This window comes from Hibiscus syriacus, unplaced genomic scaffold (assembly GCF_006381635.1).
Source record: "Hibiscus syriacus cultivar Baekdansim isolate YM2019G1 unplaced genomic scaffold, ASM638163v2 tig00116961_pilon, whole genome shotgun sequence".
NCBI classification, from domain to species: domain Eukaryota; kingdom Viridiplantae; phylum Streptophyta; class Magnoliopsida; order Malvales; family Malvaceae; genus Hibiscus; species Hibiscus syriacus.
The window spans coordinates 138,040-149,765 of NW_024063487.1; the positions used below are offsets into that span (position 1 = coordinate 138,040).

General features: G+C 31.1%; 1 long non-coding RNA gene across 1 annotated transcript; it reads left to right on the plus strand.

The window, feature by feature from the left end:
• Window positions 1-9,809: 9,809 nt before the first annotated feature.
• On the plus strand, window positions 9,810-11,366 carry LOC120189912. The gene is made up of 3 exons (XR_005522579.1): window positions 9,810-10,509; window positions 11,006-11,103; window positions 11,195-11,366. It is a non-coding gene; the product is annotated as an uncharacterized LOC120189912 (long non-coding RNA).
• Window positions 11,367-11,726: the final 360 nt, after the last annotated feature.

An 11,726-nucleotide genomic window follows, 5' to 3' on the forward strand; every position in this document is an offset into this window, starting at 1 on the left:
GTGCAGTGACATTTGTCAGGATTTTCAGGTGTATAGTTCTAGCATAGAAGCTTCATGAAGGCACAGGTCTTTCAACTACAGTATTCAGTTTTGGGAAAACTAATAATTTAATATTTAAACTATCAGTTTAATCCGGTTTACTACTTATATTTTTTATTTTTTAAAAACATATTTAATATTTAATATTTGTTTCATTTTTGTATATTGTTGTTAAAAATTTAACGTTTTGGTACATAAACTAACAATTTCAGTCCTTTTTAATATTTAATTTTTTAATTTTTTTCAAAATCATATCTAACGTTTAGTTTTTATTTTATTTTAATACTTTTTCATTAAAAACTTAACGTTTTAATACCAAACTATCAATTTTTATCCATTTTGGTACCTAATTTTTATTTTTTTTTCAAAACTTAACATTAATTTTTAACCAGATATCAAAATGAAATAAAAACTAAAAATTAGATATGATTTTGAAAAAATTGAATGTTTAAATACTAAAACAGATTAAAATTGATAGTTTAATTATTAAACTCGTAATTTACCCTTATCTTTTTTATTTATGTTATCTTTTATTCCATTCGGTTTCATCATTGGGGCCAATAAAATATAAAGGCCTAATCCATCTTTGTCAAATTGTCTTTAAAATAGACCCCAATGAAGAAGCTCGCTGGCTCCTTCTCCTCGACGGTGTTTATTTCTATGCTGCCTCGACTTATTAAATAAATATTTGTATTCGATAGATTTATGGTTTTTACCTTAAATAGACGTTTAGCTCATGAAATATAAATTATTTTTAGAATAAAATTATTGAAATGCAACATTTAGTTCATAGAGTATAAGATTAATTATTAGAATAAGATTATTGAAATACAATATTTATCTTATGGAATATAAGATTATTTTTTAGAATAAGATTATTGAGATACAATATTATTTGAGAATATTGTATTATATTGTTTAGTTTAACAGAAATGTAATATTAATGTGTTTGGTTGAAAGAATATAAGATTATTTGGATGTATATTTTACCAAATAATCATTGTGATATATGCATTTTCAAAAGGTTCAATTTTCATATTAAATTATAAATATTCGAATGAAAATTCATATAAATATTTTAATTGTTACATTATTTAGATTTTGAGAAAAATGTATTTGCATATAATTAGTATAATTATTATATCAAACTTATATAATAATATTGTGATCTCAAATCAACAAAGATATTGTTTTTCAATGTATAAGATCTATATTTTTAATAAATCAAAGTAAAATATTAGTTTAAATAATTACATTTTTACAATAATTACATTTTTCACCTTATAAAATTATAAATGATTAATATGTTAAATATTAAAAATATAAAATAATTTTTACTACTCAAATTTATTAATATTTTACTAAATCAAATTCTTTGTATATTATTATGTTTATAGCTTTGAATAAAGCACGAAGAATAAGAATTAAGAATTATCCATATGAAAAGAATTTATTATATCAAGAGTATTTTTATCCAAAGTGATGGGAATTGTATAATATCTAAAAATTTGGAGGTAATGACATTCTCATAATTTTAACCAAACATTGCTAATATTGGTAATAAGTTGTACCTGGTAATGATCTTTTCTATGAGCCATACATGGGAATACAATTCCAGAGAGGATTATTCCCTTGATAATAATATTTTACGCCCCTAAACTTTTTTCTCATTTTCTAGTATTTGATTTATGTAAAATATCTTTTAAATTTAATTTGTGTATTTTTAACTTTTTTTTAATGTTTTACAATCTAATTTTTCGTAAATTTTTTTAATTTTTTATTTTAAAATACAGACATATAAAATAATAATTTTATATGTATATTTATTATTAATATAATATTTTAAGATCATTTTAATAAAATAAAAATTAATAAAATATCTAAAATATTTTTATTAAATAATTTTAATATTATAATAATATATTCAGTTATATTATACTAATATATGATATTATATTTTTATTTTAATAATATATAATAAATTATCAATATAATTAATAATATTTATTATTTTTATAAAATTATTATTATTAATTATTAATAATGAGTAATTGTTATAAAAATTTATTTATGTGGATGTTTATCGCTATCTATAAGATAGAGTTTTGATATACTTTTATTATTAGGACTTTAATATCCGTTAGATTTATGGTTCTATATGATATATGTTTTTTGTTCTTATAAATATGGAGTTTAGAGAAAACATTGTAAACAATTCATATTGAGACAATAATATAGTTCTCTCTCCTTATTCTTATATCTCTTCTTCTTGTTCTTGTTTCTTAGTTAGTTTTTATTTCACAACATGTTGTCAGCATGACTTGCTCAGAAACAATAATTTATTTACGTCGAATAATTGATCTATCATCCACGACTCTTCATTCAAGATCTTAATACACCACAATCTCATATAAGTATACTCTACACTGATTTTTGATATGTTAAGTGCATTCTATTTTTTGTTTAAGATATCGACCTTATATTTATTTTCGTTTGATTGTATATTAGTGTTTGATTTAAATCTTAAATTGATCTTTAATGATATTATAATAATGAATGACTATTAAAAGAAGATTATTTAATGTAATGTGATTAGATGGTTATTGGTTTTGATGTCACAGCTGATGTAGGTAGCTGTTTGGTATAGATCTATTCAATTTTCCTTCATTCCAAACTGTTCATGTATACATTTTAAGTATAATTTCAGTTACCTAGAAAAATATATTTTCGATGTGATATCTATAGTTCTAAAACTGATACTTAGAGATAATATATGCAAATTATTTATGTTGCCTAGACTTTAATGATGAAAATTATTTTAATATGTTCAATGATATGATAAGGTCGACATGTCTATGTGCTATATTTTGTTTACATTTGTTTCTTGTTAAGACGGTTGACACATGTTGAACTATGAATAAGTGAATATTATATTAATTATGGTCGAAATTTTATATGGATCATGAGTCTTGATAGTATTGATTTAATTAGCGTATTTGATTTGTAATGATTGGATATTATTTTATGAGATAAAGATAAATCGTGAAGGTTGATTATCCAATGTTATTTTCTATTGCTTATGAGACTCGACATTTTTTTAAATTTTATTTGTGGTTATAACATGAAAGGTTGTATGAGTGTTTGTGATAGTTTATGCGAAAACAACTATGATGATGATGATATTATTAATAGTCTTCGGGTATATTTATTATAGTTTATATTTAGGATAAGTCTGCTATGCTTAACGAGTATCACTAAGTAACACTAATGATGAGTAGGGATGGGTACGGGGCGAGGCGGGTTATTGGCCTCCATAACCTCGATTTAAAAATAAGTTATTTCAACCCGACCCCGCCCCGCTCTGATGATCATTAGCCTTTCTCCTGCTCTGAAACCGACTCTAGTTTTTAGAATAAAACCCCTAACCCGACCCGATGATTACAAATTTATGCATTTTAAATACCATTTCACCATTTGATCTTCCTCAATTAGAACAAAAGCATTCAATGTTAAAAAAAATACATAAACATGCGCAAAAATGGAAAAATAACAAAAAAAATCATTACATTATAGAACAATTTGAAAATGGAATGGCAGTGTAACCCCATAGACCCAACCTATGTGTTACGACTAGATCTAACGGATTACAATAAAAATTTCTAATATATTTTCAATAATTTAAAACCATATTATGAATAAACATCTTTGAAAACATAGTTAATAACAATAAAGTCCCAAACGAGTAATAAACGATGAGTGACTGAGTAAAATAAAATATTCCATAATCAGTATCGAAGTAAATCTAACTTCAGTAGCAAAAACAATATAAGTCGTAAAATAATTATTTCAAAATATGGGCACATGTCACTGAAAATAAAGGTAGTTTGGAAGATAAAAACATTACAATAAAATAATATTGTACGAATGTGTCGATCCTCCAAGTGCCATGTCCGGGGTGCCAATCCAAAAGTATCTAAAAAGGGAAAAAGTTTGGAGGAGTGAGATAGGGAGTTAAGTGTGTTCCAACAGTGCATAAATAAAACATACAATTAAGTTTCCAAAAGTATTCATTATAAAAGTTATGAAAACGTCAGTGGAGTTTTTAGTTTAATATATAGAATCACCCTCCAATCGAACACCATATGCAGTTCCCTAAAACTGCATCCATAAGGACTTACCCTAGGCCCAAAGGGCGTAGGAGCCAACCTAAGGGAGCACCTTGGGTCCATAAGGTCTTACCATAGCTGAAACTTAGGATCCCACCTAAGGGGAGTGCCCTCATGCCCATAATGACTTACCCAATGCACAAAGCAAATGAGCTATCCTAAGAAAATACCTTAGGGTTCATAAGGTCTTACCACAAAGCCTATTGTGCCTAGGATCCCACCCAAGAGTCGCCTTAGGTCCATAATGAATTACTAGTTTGATTAGAGCTGAAGCTACATAGACTTCATAAATGATCCCAGAGTATCCCGAAGAAGATAGTTTTCAAATAGTAGACAGTGGTAGCAGGAAATTCAGAGTTCAAGCATATATTTATTTATCAATAAAAATAATAACTAGAGAACATGTATCAGACAACCATGCTTTAAAACTTCAGTAAATCAGAAATCAGACTTGTATCATATAAAACATTCAAAAGTTTAAGAAAAGATCAGGCAGCCATATTGTAAATCAGATAAAGCAATCATGTGCACATGACGTTTCAAACAAATATTTAAAACATGTATATGGCACACAAGGAACACACCTCGCAAAAAAGTGATCAGTCCAGAAAATCTACCGAGCACCGACTTCACTAAGCTCTTCTGCTATACGATAACCTAGCTCAAATTAGAATAGGGTTATTATCGGAGTAGTATGCTAAGCTGAGTATCTAATAGGGTTACAGAAATATACAAGTAATCATAGGCTTTCGCAAATGAGCGGGTCGAGAGGTATCGGGTCAAGCGGAGGAACGATCGTGAGAATCACGGGTACCTTAATTAAACGATATCAAAATTCAGTTATCGTTCCTAAATTAAATTTACTTAATTAAAACACTTAAATAAATATTCATGTTAAGGTTTACAGGTCAATTTAGAGGCTTTCGGGTTAGAAATTGGCAAAACGGACTTCGAATACAAACTCATGACGTTGAAAAATAAAAATTATTACTTTTAAAATTTTTTGACTTTTTGGTCAAAGTCAACAATTAAACTTGGTCAAAGTCAAGTCAATGGGTTTGGTCAACGTTCAAGGGGCATGTCAAAGGGCAGGTCAAAGTCAATGGTTTAGGTCAAAGTTAACAAGTCAAATCGATTCGGGTTGACTTAGGCTGGTTCAGGTTGACTCGGTTCGGTCTAAGTTGACTTAGCCCGATTCGAGTTGACTCAAGTCGTTTTGGGTTGAAATGGGAGAGCCCCATGCGTACTTATGAAATGTGACAAAGTGTGACGGAGAAGACGGGGTAAGGGATGGCGGTTGATTACTCACAAGGAAACCAAACATCATTGACAACTAAAATTAATCCAAAAAATAGCCAAAAACTTCAATAAACAACCAAAATATGACTGGAAATTACCCAAAACAGTGATAGACGAAAACAACAGCGACCTTGGGTTTTCGATGGGTCTTCGAATGCTCCTCCACAGAGGATGGCTGGTTATTTTTAGAGTGACTGGTTAGGCTTCGATAGGAGAGAGGCGACGCTTCAGTTGGTGTGGGCGGTGTCATTCACTGGCAGATGGTGTCGTCGAATGAAGAGGGGCAAGCCGAACGATTTCCTCTTCCCTTGCATCGAACCACGACTGATCTAGGTGGTTAACGGCTGGAGATGGATTATCAGTTAACTCTAAAGTCAATGGTGGCAGCGTTGGAAGCAACGCAGGTCCGAAGAGGGTTAATTGGCCGTGGGGCGACATGTAAGGTGTGAAGGATGATGGGTTTAGGGAAAAGGGTTGTTTCACGGGGAAATAATTTTGTTTTTACTGACATCTTCCCTTCTCAACCACATATTTTTCTTCATTTTATTTGGATTGATAAGAGATGGGTAAATCCATAGTATAGTCCTTGAGTTTCCCTTTGAATTTCAGATAGGTTCAAAATTTTTAAGACATCGTCAAAATATTCCTCTTAATTATTATTATCCCAAAATTTTGGGGTGTGACAGACAGTGAAGGTTGATGTTGAATAAGATAAACGAGTAAGTTAGATGCAAACACCAGTTGTCTAGCAGTGTCCTGAAAAAATTAAAAAAATCAAATGAAGAATAAAGAATAAGAACAAAGCCTAATAATGATTATCCTTAGAAAATTAATGAAAGAAGATAACTAATATTTGAAATAAATAATAGAATGAAGTAAATTTTACAGCCTCCTTATCAGTACCAAGTAACTGAGTAGAGGGGAGGCAAAATAAAAAAATGGGAAAAACCCTAAAATGATAAAACTTAAATATATTATATATAAAGGGTATTTTAGTAATTTAAATCAGGTCGGGTCATGTCGATAAATTTTTACCTTAAGCTCAACCCCGAATCTAAAATTTTATAAAAAATTACCCCTACAAGGTCAGTTCGATTTGAAACCCATGGGTTCGGGTAGATGAGCACCTAAAGGTAAATTATTTAAAATAAAATATTAGTTACATTATTTTTCCATAATCCTTTTTAGGCAAATTATACTACTGACCATTTAATTATTGTCCTTTTTTATTTTGACCACCATTTTAAAATTTTTTCAATAAGGTCATTCAACTATTTAAAATCATTCAAACAAACCACTTGCCATTAACATTTAACAGAAGTGCTGACATATCAATTGATAAAATTAATATAGTTACATATTTTTTTTAATAAAAGGTACTTTGTATTAAGAAAATTACAAAGTAAACATCCTGAACGCCTCATTAAAAAAACCTCTCTAAACTTATACGGAGGAAAAAGAGTTCGCCATAGGATGGGAATTAACCATAAAGCAGGAAATGATACAACAATAATCAGCAAACATGGAAACAACCCACACACCATAGCGAATCACCTTATCAACCATACCAAACAGCCATGGAAAATAGGTGATTAGCAAACAAAACAATGACAGAGGATCATTGGAACTCAGCAGACGTAAATTCAAGCCTAACTCAAACCAGAAACAAACACCTGGACAGTAATAAAAAAGCAGTAGACACAGCATCTGGTTCTGGATTAGGGACCACACACAACAGCTTCAGGGTTGCAGACAAAGTCATTTACCACTGGAATCAAATGCGGCCAAAGGAAATTCGCCCAGATACCAATCTGCAACATTACTTTATGGTAAATCTGATCAACCGACAGAGACACTCCTAGGAATCTGATCTTATTCCTGCAAAGCCAAATAACCCATAGCAGTTCAAAAAAACCAAGTTTCCAAAGATTTCGACGCCTCTTCCTAATTTTTTGAGAAAACCAAGTTTCCAATAAATGTTTAACATTATTTGGAAACACCAGATTTACTTCCCACATTCTACACCACCTTTGCCAAACAACCCAGATTACAACACAATGACATAATATATGATTAATTGCTTCCGGTTCGCTATTACAAAATAGACAAGATACCTGATATGAGCAGTTGACACCTCTTTTAGCTAACTCTAGCATAACTGGCAATCTATTAAGGACTTCTTTCCACACAAAGGTCGAAACCTTTTGAGGAACAAAATTCACCCAAACCATTTTCCCCACAGGATCTTCCAATCTACCTTCACAAGCCACTTTTAGACAGAAAGATTTTGTGTTATAGATTCAATATTGCGCACCCGACCAAAATAGTCTATCTCGTCCTTGATTAGCAGAAATCGCTTTATTTAAAACAAGGATGAACTCATGCCAGATTGGCTTCTCCTAATCAAATAAAACTCTTCTCAGCTCAATCCTCCATTCCCAAGAGCCATGCCACCAACGACCAAACTCCTTTAACTTACCACATTTTTTAACTGCTACACCAAAAATTCTCGGGAAAGAAATTTTTTTCAGTCCAAAAATCAGACCATAAATCTATTTTTCCCCATCACCCATAACAAATCTCAAATCAGAAAAAAATTTAGACCCCAAAACCCGTGTCGAAACGGTTTTTTTCAGGTGGAGGTGAGATTTGGAAAACCACGTCATTTTTAATTATATCTCTTAATTGATTGATTTTTAATTAAAAAAATATGTGATTTAAAAAAGCCTCTCGTTTCGAAAAATTTGGGATTCTTTTTTAAAATAAAATATGTGGTTCGAGGAGTCACCACCAATCTTTGATTAGGGTGTGATTGAGCACCCAAAAACGTTATCATTTTAAATAAAATAATAATTTTAATTAAAATAGCAAATTGAGGTATGCGTTATCAAAATCTGAGTTCGGGAGTCGATTACGCGTGGGGAAGGATTAGCACCCCACAACGCCCTAAATCGGTACCTAATCGATTAATTAATGTCTTTACAACGAAATTTACAAATTCAAATTTAAATTGATTTATGATCCCTTAAAACAACAATTGCGGATTTTATAACATTTAAAAGCAACGAAATATGTTAAATTAAAATTACCAAACCAATAAAAAGATAAAGAATATTCGATTATTTAAAAATATTGAGACCAGATCTTTAGGTCAATTCTAACGACCTTTTCTCAAAAAATTTAAATAGCCGAACATTTCTTTTTTTTTCGTTACCAAACTTTAAAGTGATGAATCAATTTTTAGATGTCACTAATGAGATACACTTTTAATTTAAAATTGTCAAAAGCGAATCTCTAATCAGTTAAGACAAACCACTTAAAACAATTTTAAATTAAATGTATATTACCCTTAATTCAATTATGTAATTATGTCGAATTATGCAAACTAATGTCATGTAATATTGGAAGTGAAACAATTGTATACTCGAACGTACATAAACATGTAAATATACAAGAACAAATGTTTACAGCTAATTTGAAAAAATACCTATACATATCCCATGAATTAGTATGTGTGAACTTTATATATTATTTTAGACATGCTTATGAGGGTATTGTATTTTAGAATCTAAAACTACATGCGATTAAAATTATAAGGTAGCAATAAATCTACATGATTTTATACTAATTAAAATAATATGGAGATTAAAAAAAGAAAAGAAAAGAATGCATTGTATATAGAATACCATAAACAAAGTCTAGTACATATATACATATAAATATACATTACAAATTATGCACAACATATATGCTAATATACTACTGCACGTATATATATATACCCTAATGCACGTAAAAAAACCTAATATGTGCTAATACACCGATGGATTAAAATGCAATTTAACCAAATTTAATGTACTAGAACCAACATCAACCCCAAACATGTATAGGATTAAAATTATAATAAACCCTAAACTTACACAAGACCAAAATGAAAACCAAGAAAAAAAAACATGCTTAATATGCAACATCATGGAAACTTAAACAACGTAATCCCAGGACTAAAAAATAACATTTGGAAATTGAAGTTCTAAATGTGTAAACGAAAGAAAATAAATATATTAGGATGAAAATCAAATACGCGTAAAATATAAAGACCAAATTAAAACTTAAAAGACTCGCTTTGAGGACTAACATGGAATACGCGTCAACTTAGGAACCATAAACAGAAACTTCAGAAATTAATTTAGGGACCAAAACGCAATCTATTAAAACCCAAAGGGACCACACGCTTGATTTCCCTCACCTCTCATGACATTGTCGTTTTTACCCTTAACTTTAAGTATTTAACTTAAATTTTTTTTGTTTCATTTCATAATTAAACCCTAAAAATTAACTACATCCCCTTTCAGCCGCATCTCCAAATCTCTCCACACTCTGTTTGCAAGCTCTGGTCGAAACCTTTGCCAAACCATCGCCACCATGCCTCCATCTTTCCCCTGCTCCGGTAACCACATCAGCGCCGGGACTCACGACCACTCTCTTATCTTCTTCTTTGATCGAAACCAAGAGTCACCATCGCTTCAAAACCCAGCAAAACAATGCCGACCATACCTCCTTGGTGGTTGTTTTTCACTCTGATCGTCAACTTCCTAATGAAAATCAAACCTACGCAAACAAATTAGCTCTCCTTTCACTCGATCACTGCCACAAAGACCACGGTTGATGCCCCTAAATGCCCTATATGGGCACGATACACCTCCTTGACCACCACCGTGGTGGTTACTTGTGGTGAAGGACCCGAACCGATGAGGTAATCGCTTCACTTTTTTCTTTCCTTCGTTTTGTTTTCTTCGATTTCTCTCTGGGTATTCTCTCGTTTTTTTCTTGCCTATCTCAACGCATGGCAGTGCTCCTAATCTCCCAAAGACAACGCTCGGCCACCGTTCACTGGTGACCCCTGCTCACCTACATTCTAACACTCAGACCGGTTCTTAAATCTAACATGCAAAGGCTGAAACACCACACAAACCCCAACTCTCCGATGACGAAACCGAATCAAAAGGTAAGTCTAATTGCTTATTTCTATTTCATCTTTATTAATTCGAGCATGCTTTGAATAATAATGGTAAAGTTACTGCTGAAATATAAACATGGTTAAATACCTAAAAAAGATTATTTTACTGCTGGTATGTTGTTTGTCTTGGCTGCTGTCGTTGGATTGTTAATGGAAATGATATATTGCCTTCGTTTTCTGTTGTTGATGAACCCCTCTCATTTGCTGTTTTTCTTCGACTTTGTTACAAAAAAAAGCATACATATACCTAACACATACTGGGAATCAAAAAGAATCCGAAGAACACCTCAAAATTAATTTTCATTACTTTCGAATAAAATCGGGAAGACCCCTGTTACACTTCCTTGACTCCAGAATACAAGAGAGTTTACACTCACTGTTTTTTTATTTATCACTCTGTTTTTTTCCCGGTGTTGATGATCATCCTCTTTTCTTTTCTGTCTGTTCTCCCTCCATTTGCTAATCGTTTCTCTCCCTTTTCTAGGTAGCAGAAAACTCACATGTTACCATTTTTCTTCACCAAATTCGTTTTTCTTTCTTTCCTTTTTTTCTTCATTGCTTTATTTGGTAAGAATAGTGAAGGTAGGTAACTTGCTTTTGACATTTGCTTTATCTTTCGGTGGTGGATGAATGATTCTTTGACTTTGGAGATAATAGTTGGCTATTGTTGCAGATTGGCTCCAACAATGGTGATAGCTTGAGATGTTGCCGTGATTGGCTGCCGCTCATGCACATGGATGGGAACATCTCCTGTGCTTAATTGATTTACTTGTAATTATTTTGGGCTGTTGGATTTTTATTGGGCCTGCATTGGGCTCCGGGATTGCTTTTGTTGTAGTGGGCTTGAGCTACAAAATATGTAATTATAAATTATTAGTAATAATAATAATAATATATTAATATAATAATAATAATAAAAATAATAATAAAAATAATAATAATTAATATAATATATATTTTTAATCCCGTTCAAAAATGGGTGTTTACACCCTGCTGAGTTTATAATATAACGCGAAAACCAAGAGGAATTTCTACTCTTCAGTGCTTTAGGAACAATCGAATCTATGTCATAATTATACCTAGCCACCATGATATTCCTCCAAAGACTATCAGTTTCCAAACTAAACCTCCAAATCCATTTGTTTAGCAGTGATTGATTTCTAGTGATTGATTTCTAATTTTAACATCAAAATTTCCCAAATCCC